Raw genomic sequence first — 14327 nt, forward strand, 5'->3', positions numbered from 1 at the left:
TTATAGTAGTCATCCTAATGAGGTGGTCTCTTACTGTGGTTTCTATTTCCATTTCCCCATGATCCCTGAGGCTGAACATCATGTCCTGTATTTATCGACCATTTGTGTATCTTCTTCAGAGAAATATGGATTCATATTTACTCATTTTAAACTTAATTGTTTTTTAGGTGTTTATGTATTCCCTTATCTGATATATGTGACTTGCAAATTTGTAATTGTTGTTGGTACCGAGGATTGAACTCAGGGGCACTCGACCACATCCCCAGCCCTATTTTGAATTTTTATTTAGAGACAGGGTCTCACTGAGTTGCTTAGCACCTTGCTTTTGCTGAGGCTGGCTTTGAACTCATGATCCTCCTGTCTCAGCCTCCTGAGCCCCTGGGATTACAGGCATGCGCTACCATGCCCTGGCTAATGGCTAATAGTGTCTTTTGATGCACAAAGCTTTTAATTGTCCTCAAGTCTGGGCTGGGCGGGCTGCCTTGGAAGAGCAGGGCTTCAGTGCGGCCCTGTGGGACCACAGCTGGAGGCCATTAGCTAGCATCCCGCACCCCTCACAGGGCTTGGCCACGTGTCTCTTGAAAACAGATTGGCCCCCTCCACGGCTGACACATAAAAAAGACTCCTTTGGCCTGGCTTTTCTGCTCATCAGCTTGTCTGAGACTCATCCCCGTTATCGTTTGGATCTCTCGCTCCCTTTTTATTGCTGAGTGATATTCTGTATGGATATATCCGAGTTTATCCGTTCCCTCATCCATGGACATCTGGGATGTTTCTAGTTTCTGGTGATTACCATTCATGCAGCGATGGACCTTCCGGTACGGGTCGTGATGTCGACAAACATTTTCATGAGTCTTAGTTCAGCTCCTAGAAGTGAGGTCCCTGGGCCAGGGGTGGTAGTGTATGTTGGTAATGGGATGGGGGAGCCAGGTCCCTATCTATTGTAAACATCCAATGTGATGGCTTTCACGGCCAGAGATTCCTCAGGTGTCTGTGAAAAGGAGTCATTTCTTCTTATACTTGTAACTTGCTGAATTCTGTAGGAACGGAGCTACATCCTCCCTTCATTCCTAGGCCAATGAACTGCCCTCTAAGCTGTAACCCCATAGGCCTAGTTCTTAGGACTGTAGCCTCAGGGAGGTAACTCAAGTCATCTGGAGTCACTGCTGCCTGTGCTGAAGGCCACTGTACAGTAACTCCTGCACTTCATTCCACACCTGTGAACTACTTATCAAGAATTCCCTGTGCATGTTTTTTGGTCTTGTAGGCTAAGAATTCAAACCCACCAAAGTTGCAATGGTTAAAAAACCATGTCAAATTTCCTATAAAAGCCCCCATGTTGCCGGGGCATGCGGTGGTGCATGCCTGTAATCCCAGAGGCTTGGAGGCTGAAGCAGGAGTATTGAAAGTTGGAGGCCAGACTCAGCAATGGTGAAGCGCTAAGCAACTCAGTGAGACCCTGTCTCTAAATAAAATACAAAATAGGGCCGGGGATGGGGCTCAGTGGTGGAGTGTCCCTGAGTTCTATTCCTAGTACAAAAATAAATAAATAGATAAATAAAAGCCCATGTAACCTCAACTCAGGGCACAGAACTTGAGAGCACCAGCTCCTCTGGTGTAATAAACCTGTTTTCCAGCCCTCAGAGTGGTGCTTGGTCTCTTGCTGAACACAATTTCCATAACAATAAGATCTGCCAAAAGGATCTCCAAGGTGGTTGTACCCCTCCACCGCACCAACCAGGAGCCCCAGTTGCTCCACATCAGCAGGAAAAGATTGAACAGGAAAAATGTGCTCACAAAACCTTTGGATGGATTGGAACCTAAAGATTAGGGGAAGTTTTCAGAGATCCTGGATGGTCCCTGCAGAGACAAGGAAAGCCACAAGAGGGCGCCCCGGCCCATCTAAGTGGCCACAAAGGGCAGCGACGCAGGGCGAGGCACAGGTCTCCTATATGAGGCCCTTTTTGCAGAGACGTCCAGGGAAGCCCTGGGCTTGCCCCCCAGAAGGAACGTCTAACAGTCAGTCTTCACACCTGGAAATACTTGCTTTTAACTCGGTGACATCAGGGAGAGAGAGTCCTCAGAGAACCCAAGCCCCAGGGGCACCGAAAGTCTGTTTCTGAGGGAGCAAGGACCAGGAGGGGTAGTCTCCAGGACCACTATGTAAGAATCAGGCATTGGTAGCTACGGCCCTATTAAAAGATCAAGCCAGGTCCAGTGGTGCACACCTGAAATCCCAGTGACTTGGGAGGCAGAGGCAGGAGGATGGAAAGTTTGAGGCCAGACTCAGCAACTTAAGGAGATCCTGTCTCGATATAAAAAAATAAATAAAATAAAAAGAACTGGGGATGTAGCTTAGTGGTGAAGTACCCTGGGGTCCAATCCCCCGTATAAAAAAACAAAACAAAACAAAAACATAATTTTCAGAAAAAAGCTAAAATCATGACTGTCATGTCGCTATAGCTTTGAAAATGAACATCTTTGAAGATTTGTTTCACTTGTTAAACATGAAGGAACCTTGCTGATATTATAACTGGCTCAAAGGAAAAGTAATGAAAGCACACGGAGTCGAGAAGTAGAATTATAAATGAAGGGTTATGTGGTTTTCCACTAAGGAGAGGGGAGGTGGTTCCATCGGACAAGACCTAGTTCGTGTGTTGGTCTGCGATCTTCAGTTTACAAAGAGGCAGGAAACAGCTCAAATGAGAAGAATCAGAAGGTCCCGAGAGGCCAGCTTCTCATGCTGGGGAAAACCGCACTTCTCAGTTTTCCTGGGACTTGGTTTCCTCATCTGTAAAATGGGATTCACAGCTGCAGTTCCTCCTCGGGTTGTAGGGAAAGGGGAACAAGCCGGTAGAGGCTGAGGATGAGCTCACAGAAAGCAAGCTACCGTCTCAGGGCACTCGACCACCGAGCACACCCCTGCCCTGTTTTGTATTTTATTTAGAGACAGGGTCTTGCTGAATTGCTTAGGGCCTTGCTAAGTTGCTGAGGCTGGCTTTGACCTCGAGCTCCTCCTGCCTCAGCCTCCCAAGCCTCTGGGGTTCCAGGCGTGGCCACTGCACCCTGCCAGCTGCCGTCTTTCAGGGCTCCAAGCTCTTCCTAAGGCAGTGACCACATGTGGCTCAGATGCCCCGTTGGTGAGTGGCCTCATTTTCCGCCCTCACAACCCACTCTGAGAGAGAGACCGTGATTAGAGGGCCGAAGCTCTCAGAAGTGGTGGCCCTTGCCCAGGGCCACTCCGGTAGTCACCACAAACTGGGTGAAAACCCAGTTCTGTGCAGCTCACAGCGATTTGATTCTGTGGAGTGTCCCCGTCACCTTGGTAGCTGGGCCTGCTCCTGCCCGTGTCTCCAGGAGGGTTGGGTCAGCCAGGCTCTGGAGGCCCTTTCTCCCCTCCCCTCCCCTCCACTCTGTGGGGCACTTCCCAGCTGCCAAGCTGACCAGGCCACAGCAGCTCTGGCCTCGGCCTGGCAGGTGGTGGCATGGGTGTGTGACGATGTCTAGCCTCCAGCAGGCAGGCCTCAGCCTGTCCAGGACGGCAGGGTTTCCGCCTTGCTCACACGGCCTGGTGGCAAGGGCTGGTCCTGGCTGGACTTGAACAAGAGCAAAGGAAGCGATGTTCCCGGGGTTGAGCCCCGAGTCGGCAGCGAGGCGGGAACGAGGGCCGAGTCCAGCTCCATCTGCATTGGTGTCCCCCTGCCTTGGCGGTGGCCCAGCTGTCACCCGGCACAGCGCCATCATCTCAGGGTATCTCCGTGCCATCTGCAGCAGGAAAGTCCTCTTACTTTGGGGCGGGGCCTCCGATGTCCCCAGCTCCAAGCCAAGCTCTTTGCAGGGCCGGGAGGAGCCCCGGTCTTCAGACTTAGTTTGCAGCTAAAGCTCCCTGGGCAGCAGCAAGTTTATTTGTTTGTGTAACAAATTGTCCTAAGGGGAAAAAGCAAAGCAGAGAGGCACCGGGCATGGGGGTGAGGAGCTGGGCCAGAGCAATCTGAGGGCTGCTGCTGCCCACCAAGGAAGGACTCTGGGTGGACAGGGCACCCTCTGTAGCAGCAGTGCCCAGGCCTGGCCACCACCAGGGGTCCCAACTTTATGGGACAGTCTGGGGTGTGCACTCCAAGTTCTGGGGAAACCCCAAACCCCGGGACAGAACAGACGCTCTCGGTCACTGCTTCACTTTACACACGGAAAAACTGAGGCCGAGGGAAGGAGTGGGCCCTCCAAGGCCCACGCAATGGGGACAGCAGCCAAGTGGGACTTGGGGAGTCTGTGGGAAGCTGGTTCTCTTGCCAGCCGTGGGATAAAAGGCTTTAAAAAAAGAAAATCCAACTTCCTGATTCCTGGAGTCCTTGTGGCTCTCTCCGTCTGGCAGGACAGAGATGCCAGGGAGCACACCAGCCCTAGAGTCCAGCTGTTGGAATCCTGGCTCTACCACCTATTGGCTGTGTGACCATGGGCAAGTCGCTTCACCTCTCTGGGCCTCTGATTCCTCATCTGTCAACATGGAGATAATGGTAAAAATAACCCGTGCCTCATGGGGTTGTGTTGAAAATGAAATGAGGCAATGTCTACCAAAGAATTAGGGCAAAGATGTAATCAGTGACGACTGTGGAAGTAGACTTGCAAAAACTGTCTCTTCCACAAGTGTGACAAAGAAACTGGCAACGGTGGTCAGCGTCGACCTTTTCAGAACTCTCAAGATGAATCAAGGGCTTGTGGGATTGAGGGATCCCTTATTCGTGGTTCCTATTTGCCCCGCACCATCCTCCTCTTCCCAGCTCTATGAGTTATAAATAAGAGAACCAAACAGAAATTTCGAAGCTAAAACTACAATAATTAAAATAAAAAATTCACTAGGACACAACAGCAGGTTGGGGCAGCCAACCTGGGAATCGGCAGCCACAGTCACAGTGAAAACCAGCAGTCTGGCAGCCACCACCAGAAGGGACAGAATGGGGTGGCGCCTTCAAAGCCACAATCCCCGAGAACCATCCTTAGTTGGCGTACCCAGTGGTGGCCGGAAGACTTCACTAGCAAGACTGCCTTGGCTCCACCTGACTCGGAGCCTGCCCAGTGCAGGAAGTCTCTTCCTTGCCTGTCCCCTGTGGACATCTGTCACCAACATTCACAAGCAATGACTTGATTTGGGGATTATTTTGGTGGTGGTAAAACTTGGGACAAACAATAGGCTGATCAAAAAACTTAAAAGAGTGCTGGGGATACAGCTCAGTGGGTAGAGAGCTTGCCCTGCAGGCACAAGGCCCTGGGTTCAAACCCCAGCACCATACACACACAAAAACTTAAAAGATGAACAATGAGATGCTCACAGGAGCCTTTAAAAACTCTGGTAGACAGACTCCTGAGAGCCTGGAGGTCCGTGTGTGCATGCAGAGTTCCACAGGAAAGACCCGAGAAGGCCCTGGATGCTCACCTTTAATCTCTACTTAAGCAGGAGGTGAAGGCTAAGGCAGAGTCATGAATTTCCTGATTGGCTTTTTTTTTTTTTTTTTTTTTTTGTATTGAGGATTGAACCCAGGGGCACTTAACACTGAGCATGCGCATCCCCAGCCCTTTTTTTCCTATTTTATGTAGAGACAGGGCTTCACTATGTTGCTTAGGGCCTCATTAAACTGCTGAGGCTGGCTTTGAACTCTTGATTCTCCTGCCTCAGCCTCCTGAGCCACTGGGATTACAGGCCTGCCCTACCATGCCTGGCTGCCTTGATGACTTTTAAGAGTGGCCCTCAACAGAAAAGCCCCTCAGAGAAGATGGGGAGACTTATTAGTCCAAGGTGTTTAAAGACAACTCTGCCTAACCATGAATTGACCACTAAGGTAACTGAGCAGAGATTTTATTACCCCCACAAAAAAAAGGATCCAGATTATGCAGAACCAACTCAGAAAAATCTGAAAAAACAAATCATAGCAACAAACCCTAGGGAGGGAAGAGAATCTAATTTCCAGACGATGCACATTATGTTATAGAAAATGTCCAGTTTTAACAACAACAACAACAAAAAAGTTTGAGAGAGTACAAGAAATAAAAATGTATAGTCCCTACAGAGAAGAAAAGCCATCAATAGAAACGGATCCTGAGGAAGCCCAGACATTGGACTTACTAGAAAAAGACTCTGAGGAATCTATTTTAAATAGATTCAAAAAGATCAAAGGAAATCATGTCCAAAGAACTAATGGAAAGTGGAATGATGCCTCATCAAATAGAGGGTAATAATAAAGAGACACGAGTTATAAATAAGAGAACCAAATAGGAATTTTGAAGCTAAAAAGTACAATAATTAAAATAAAAAATTCACTAGGACACAACAGCAGGTTCACTAGGACACCACAGCCAACTTGAAGTAGGTCAATCGAGACTATTCAATCTGCAGAAGAAAGAAGAAAAGAATGAACAGAGCCTCAAAAACCTGAGGGAGACCATCAAGCACAATGTCTTGTTTCCAAAGGGAAAGAATGAGATGCAAAACCTTGATCTAGCTGGATGTGTGGGCGCACGCCTATAATCCCTGTGGCTCGGAACGCTGAGGCGGGAGAATTGTGAGATCAAAGCCGACCTCAGCAATTTAGTGAGTTCCTGAGCAACTCAGAGACCCCATCTCTAAATAAAACACAAAAAGAGCTGGGGATGTGACTCTGTGATTGAGTGTCCTGGGTTCAACCCCCAGTACCAACAACAACAACAACAAACAAAACCCACAAAAAAACCCCTTAGTCTGCACATCCAAACCCCTCTACACACTCTAAGTAGAACAAACTTAGAGATACACACCAAATATATCATAATCAAGCTGTTGAAAGACAAAGACAAGGACAGAATCTTGAAAACAGGAAGCAAAAACCAGACTCATCTAATTTCCTTAATAAGATTAAGGCAACCTTCATAAGATTAGCAGCTGATTTCTCATTAGAAACCAGGGAGGCCAGAAGTTAGTGGAATAACACCTTCCAAGAATTCTCTATCTTGCAGAATTATCCTGAAAAAAAAAAAAAAAAAAGAAGTTAAGGCATTTTTAAATAAACTAAAATGGAGAGAATTTGTCATTAGAAAATCTCCCCTTCAAGGAATATTAAAGAGAATTCTTCAGGCCAAAACAAAAGGATATTGCACGATCACTAAAATCCACATGAAGAAACAGAGAACACCGCTAAATGTATACAGCATAAATAAACACCATGTGAATAAATATTTTTGTTTATAAATATTTTTCTCTTAGATGACTATGTCAAGAAGTAATTAGATAAATGGGTCAATGTCCATACAATCTGTAAAGATATAATTTGTATGATAATAATTCAACACAAAAGAAATAAAAGGCCCACATCGGACAGGAAGAAGTAAGAGGATTTCCTTTTGTAGAACATGATCATGATCTTGTAGAAAATCCTAAGGATTACACACACACACACACACACACACACACACACACACACACACACACTCTATAAAGTTAATAAAAGAATTCAGCAAGATTGAAGGATGTAAGATCTACATGGGAAAAAAAAATCAATTACATTTCTATTCATCAAAAATAAACAACCAGAAACTGAAATAAAGAACAAAAGTCTATTTTATGATGGCATCAAAAATAAACAAAATGCTTCTGAATAAATTTAACAAAAAAGTACAAGATTTGTACATAGGAAACTACAAGATACCATTAAAAGGAATTAAAGGTCTTAAGTACATGGAAGACATCTGTATTTATGGGTTGGAAGATAAGATATTAGTAATATTCTCCAAATTGACGTATGAATTCAATGCAATTCCTGATAAAATCTCGGCTGACAATTTTGCAGATACTGATAAGCTGACCCTAAAATTTACATGGCATATAAGGGCCCCAAAAGAATCAAAATGATCTGGAGGACTCAGACCCTACAAAATCTACTACAGAGCTATAGTAGTCTAGATATGTGGCACTGGCATAAGGAGAGACACAGAGATCACTGGAGTAGAATTCAGAGTCCAGAAATAAATCCACACATTTATGGGAAACTGATTTTTGACAAAGGTACCAAGATTATTCAATTGAGGAAAGAATAGTTTTTTCAACAAATGGTACTGTGACAACAACAACCAGGTGCAAGAGATTGAAGAGAGACCCTTATCTCCATCCAGATAGATAGACAGACAGACAGACAAACTAAAAGTAGATCAAAGTCTTAAATCTAAGAGAGGACACCACAAGACTCTTTGAATAAAACTTAGAAAAGTCGTCAGCACCTTGGGATGGACAATGGCTTCTTAGACATGCTACCTGAACAACCAAAGGAAAAAAACAACCAAAGAGAAAAATTACAACTTCAAAAAATTCAAGGTGTGCTATCAAGAAAATGAAAAGACAATCCACAGAATGCAAGAAAAATATTTTCAAATCACATATCAAATAAAGTCTTAGTGTCCATAATAGACATGGAACCCTTACAACTCAACAATAAAAAAGAAATAAGTCATCTGGGCCAGAAAGAAGCACCAGCAAGAAAGTTCCCTCTGTGAGCATAGTAGAGGCATAAGAGAATTAAGGCACCCACATTGGAAGGAACAGGTGTCTAGATACAGAGCACCTAGAGACCAAGGATGTTGCCCAACAAACCTGAAGGATGTGCTGTGTGTGGGGGAAGAAGCTGTCATCTCTCCAGGCAGCACGTGGGAGCCAAAGGAAGGAGCTGTTTTGCAGCCTTGGTGAGGGGGCTGGCAGCTGAGGAAGCTGATTCCCAGCAAACCAGAATTTGGCCTGAAATACAGGCCCAGTAGACACACACTGCAGGACATAGGTTTGCTTAAGTGATCAGGAGAAAAATCAAACGTGGAGAGAGGTTTACACAGGGGACAGTTGGTTGCAGAAACCCACCCGAGCTCTATCCTCTTCCTCCAATCTGCTACTTGCAGGACCAGAGAGATGCATCTGGCCAGGAGCTCAGAAGGGCCAGAGCGAGACAGTTTGTTTGGAGACTGAACCTGAGACCAGGAAACATGGGGTACTTAGGTGATGTAGGGGACTAACAATTGGCTCCCATACCACATGAGTGGAACCTGGGGAGATCTTTGGGTTAGAGTCTTCCAGCATGGACCAGCAAGTACTAGGTGCTGGATGTGCACTGATTTAAAATCTCCAGACCAGTTGGCATTCATTGAAGAGCATGGAGCCTACCTAAGCCTAAATTTTGTCTATGGGATTACCTCTTTCATTCTAGCAATACAGAGGGTGGAGCATCATGCTCCTGACAACCCACTTAAAATTGCTGAGAAGACAAGCTGAGAATAATTTGAGCTCCAAAGGAAAGAATTCTTTAACTTTTTATCAAGATCTTTTTCTTCTCTTTTCTTTTTAAATTATTATTCTCTGTTGAACTGTGACTTTGAATGTACATGGACATTTATACATTTTCATGTTTTTTTTTTTTCAATTCTAGCACTTTTGAAGCCAGTTATTTTTCATGGATTAGTTTTTTTGTGAACTAGGATATTTGATTTGTATATTTTAATTTTGTTTTGTTTTCATTTTTATTTAAAAATTTTTACATTATATATATATATTTTTTTTTCTCCTGTTTCCCTTGATTCTTTCTCTTCTTCTGATAATACCCAATCTCTATTATTCTCTCTTTTACTCTTCCTTTAATCTTTTACTTATGTCTTCTCTCCATTTATGTATGATGTGTCAAAATGCATTCTACCTTCATGTATAACTAATTAGAACAAATTTAAAAAATAAAGAAAATGTTCAAAGTCAAAAAAAAAAAAGAAATAAGTAATCCAGTGTGAAAATGGGCTAAGAATTTGAGTAGATCTTTTTCCATAGAGGATACACAAATGACCAATCTGCACCTGAAAAGGTGCTCAGCCTCACGAGTCTTTATGGAAATGCATGTTCAAGCCACAGTGAGATTCCACTGCACACCCCCTGGAAAGGACGAAACAAAAAAGGGGGATAATAACAAGTATTCATGAGAATGTGGAGGAATTGTAACTCTAGTATATCTCCAGTGGAAATGTAAAACAATGCAGCCCTTTTAGACAAAGCCTTTACAGTTCCTCAAAAAGTTAAATGTAGAGTTACCATGTACCCATGATCCTAATCCTAGATATACAGGTTCATAAAAACGTGTTTATCAATGTCTATAACAGAATGACTTAAAATAACAGAAAGGTGAAAATATTCTCAAATCATATCAGATAAAGTTTTAGTGTCCAAAATAGACACAGAATTCCTCCAACTCAACAATAAAAAATAAGTAACCCAAAGTAAAAATGAACAACAAATGTGAGTAGGTATTTTTTTAACCATGCAGAGGAATATGAACCTTGAAAATGTCATACTACGTGATAGAAGCCAGACTGAAAAGGCCACGTGTTGCATGATTCTATTTATAGAAAATGTTCAAAATGGGCAATTCTTATAAAAGGACAAGGTAAGGCCACAAAATAAGAGAACATGTTTGCTGTATGTTTTGCTTTCTGTTTTTTGTGGGTGCTGGGGATTGAATTTAGGGGCATTGACCCCTGAGCCACATCTCCAGCCCTATTTTGTATTTTTATTCAGAGACAGGGTCTCACTGAGATGCTTAGCCTCTTGCTTTCACTGAGCCTGGCTTTGAGCTCATGATCCTCCTGCCTCAGCCTCCACAGCTGCTGGGATTACAGGTGTGTGCCACTGAGCCTGACTCATATTTGCTGTATGAACCAGCAACAAAGGACTTGTTAACCGGAACAAAGAACACCTCCAGTCATTAAGGAAAACACAATTTAATTTCAAAAGGGACCACCCCCACAGACAAGTTTTTCTCAAAAGAGAATATATCTAAATGGCCACCAAGCTCAAGACAACCTATTGGACCTCACACATTACTGGGAAAGTGTAAATTGAAGCGTCAAGGAGGTACACTTCTTCACATTCACTAGGATGGCTAAAAACTCCGACAATACCAAGTGTAGACAAGGGTACAGAGCTGCTGGAACTTTCATACACCTTGGTTTAAATTGTTGTCACAACTTTGGAAAACAGAATCTATTAAAGCCACACATATGCACACTAATGGCCCAGAAATTCTCCTCCTGGTTCATACCCAACATAAATGAGTCCTCTTGTGGTGTGTACCAGATGTACATAGTACAAAGTGTTCACAGAGTTATTATCTGTAATAGCCCTAAACTGGGAACAATTCCAAAGTACATTGCCATTAGATGAATGAACAAATAATTGAGTTTCTATTTCATGCAATGCCATAGATGAATCTCACAATAACTTTGGGTGAAAGAAGCCAGACACAGGCAAACCTAATCCACCATGGTGTTAGAAGTCATGTCAGGGGCCACTGTTTGGAAAAGGAAAGGGGCAGTAGCTGGGAGGAGCCCTGGGAGGTGCCAGTTCCATTCTCTGTATTCTCAGTCTCTGTGATAGAGACTGAGCGAGCCCGTGGGGACTCTGCACTCTTCTGTATAGAAGTTATACTTGAATCAAATGGTTTGATCAGCAGGCATAAAGGTAATACCAACTGTTGGGAGGGTAGATGAGAAGAGCAATAGCTAGGATCGCTGAGTTCCACTCACGTAAATGCTTTGCAGAAAGGCCGGGCGCGGTGGCACATGCTTGTAATCCCAGCAGCTCTCTGAGGCAGGAGGATCACAAGTTCAAACCAGTCTCAGCAAAAATGAGATGCTAAGCAAGTCCGTGAGACCCTGTCTCTCAATAAAATATAAAATAGGCTGGGGATGTGGCTCAGTGGTCGAGTGCCCTGAGTTCCATCCCTGGTACCCACCCCCTGCAATAAAACAAAAATGAACGAACAAACAAACAGAAAATGCTTTGCAAAAGTATAATAAAAATTAAAATCTTGAAATATTTCAACATGCTTTTTCTCTTTTTCTCTTCCTTTGTCCCTAAACTTTCCCCAGAGGAAGTCATTTGTTTTCAGTGAGAATCCAATTTCCTGCAGCAGGAGCTCAAGGGAAAAGCTCAAGTTGAACCATGGACTCCCAATGCGGGGATTCCTGAGTCCTCACAAGGAAACAGTCCTGAAGGCCAGCATTATTTGAAAAGAGACCAATTTTATCAAGTCTTTATGGTCCCGCTGATATGGAAGTGCCTGGCCTGGTGGGTAGGAAGGTGGTTGAGAAAATCTGGAAGAAGTCATTAGGGATTCTGGGAAGGAAGATGAGAGAAGAGAGAGAGAAATCAAGGAGAAAGAGGTGGGGAGAGAAGCCAGCTCCCCAGGAGCTTCACAAGTGCACACACACACACACACACACACCAGAGGCACAGCGAGGTGGGCTGCTGCTGAAATGCCCAGAGAGGTTCAGAGATCAGTGAGAACCCATTGTTCCTGCAAATCCTGATCCTACAAACACGTGCTTCCATTTCATTCTCTGGACAAGCTTTCTCCTTCCCGTGTGAAACAGAGAGAGAGGGTGATGTGCTCGCTGGAGGTCATCGGCTGGCCCCATACATGGCTCTTCTCTGTGATGGTGCGTGATTCATACAGCACTAAGGCAGCACCTCGTATGCTAGGAGATATGATTGTTACTGTTTTCCAAGTCCCTCCTCCCAAATAATTGTAGATAACGCTATAATTAAGGATCAGAGGACTCAACTGGTAAAAAGACCCAAATCTGCTACCAATAGATGCCCTTGAAGGCAACAAGAGCTAATGCGTGCCTGGGTTTCCTACCCATCACCAGGTCCACTCCTGCTCCCTCTCCTGTCTGCCTCATGAAGGGAGCCCTAGCAGGTGACGGGGAGCCAGCGACCCATTAGGCACTTTCCTGAAACACCTGAGGCAATAAACTTACGAAGAGAAAAAGCTTATTTTCCAAGATTGGTGGCTCCATTGCTGTGGATCTATGGCCAGGGTAGCACATCATGGTGCAGAGCGCAGCAGAGAAAAGAGCATACAGCCTGAGCCAGGAAGCAGAACAGAGAATCAGAAGAGACCAGGGTTCCATAGTCCCCTTCAACAGGGCACCCCAATGACCCACAAGGCCCCACCTCCTGAAGGCTCTGTATTCTCAGTAGCTCCCCCCCTGGAGACCAAGCCTTTACACCGGGAGCTTTGGAAGACACTCGTCCCAACCGGAGCAGCACCGTTTTGTCTTCAGGTAAAGAACCAGAGGACTTAGAGCTGCTTGCTTCAGGTTACCTCTCAGGTTAGCAAGATTTGTGATTCAGCAACTTACTGCTCCTTCCTGGCCCAGAGTGTCCCCGTCCGTAAAATGGGGCCAAGAGCCCTTAGGCTGGACAGTTTCTGAGAGGCAGAGTGTTAAAGGGGTGGTTTGGATTTCAGCTTTAATATATTTTTTTAAAAGTCCTAATGAGACAGATTCAAGCCAGATGTTGTCCTGGTGACTTGCAGTAGCCAAGAATGAAACTGTGTTGTGATAATTCCACATTAGCATGAGGCAATATATCTATCAACAGCCCCCGTCAGAGGAAAGCATTTGGCATTTGCAGGAACCATGTCCCCACGTTTGATTTTAGTATTTGAAAGGACCTCAGACTCCAGCTGGGTTTCCAAACTCTTCCAGGAAGAGCCCATCCTTCAAAGAGTGTCCAGCCCCCAGCTCCCACTCCCACCTCACTCACAGGGCAGGGCAGGGACCCCTGCCACTCACTTGGCGACACTTTTGAGGCAGGCTGGGGAGGCAGGAAGAGCAGCAGCCCAGAAGAGCCAAGCCCAGTGGGGGCCCATGGAGCGTGGCCCAATCAGCCCACAGGGTCACAGGCCACATGGTTATTACTTTTTAATTAAAACGGCGTCTTTTTCCCTTATTACAAAAGCCACGTCTGTTTATTTTAGCAGAATTAGAAAGGACAGACCAGGAAAAAGAAAAAAGTTAAAAAAAACGACCCATGACCCAGACAGAGTCATTGTTAATGTCCAACTAGATCCAGGGGTCACAGACTAAACGCCCGTGAGATACATCATCAATGTAAACGTAATCTGGGTGGCATAATATGTCTGTGTGCGTGGGGTGAATTAATCTGTGTGAAAATTATTATAAATATGTGAACTTGTGATACTAAAAAGTATCAGGAGTGTCTGCATCTGTGAGTCATAGAGAGCATGTGGCCAGGGTAAGGATGTTCAAAAGTCACAGAGATCTTAAAGACTCATTTAGATGGTAGGGGCCACCACGTTGAAGTTTCTGTACACACATATGTATGGATGCATCTATATAAGTATCTATAAATAAGGATTTTACATATTACACATATAAAGATATCACACACATATACACACACATCAAGTGGGATTTCATGCACACACTAAATGCCATATGCAGATGCAGGTGGAAGTGTTTGTGTTGAGGGA

This window comes from Ictidomys tridecemlineatus, chromosome 5 (genome assembly GCF_052094955.1).
Source record: "Ictidomys tridecemlineatus isolate mIctTri1 chromosome 5, mIctTri1.hap1, whole genome shotgun sequence".
NCBI lineage: Eukaryota > Metazoa > Chordata > Mammalia > Rodentia > Sciuridae > Ictidomys > Ictidomys tridecemlineatus.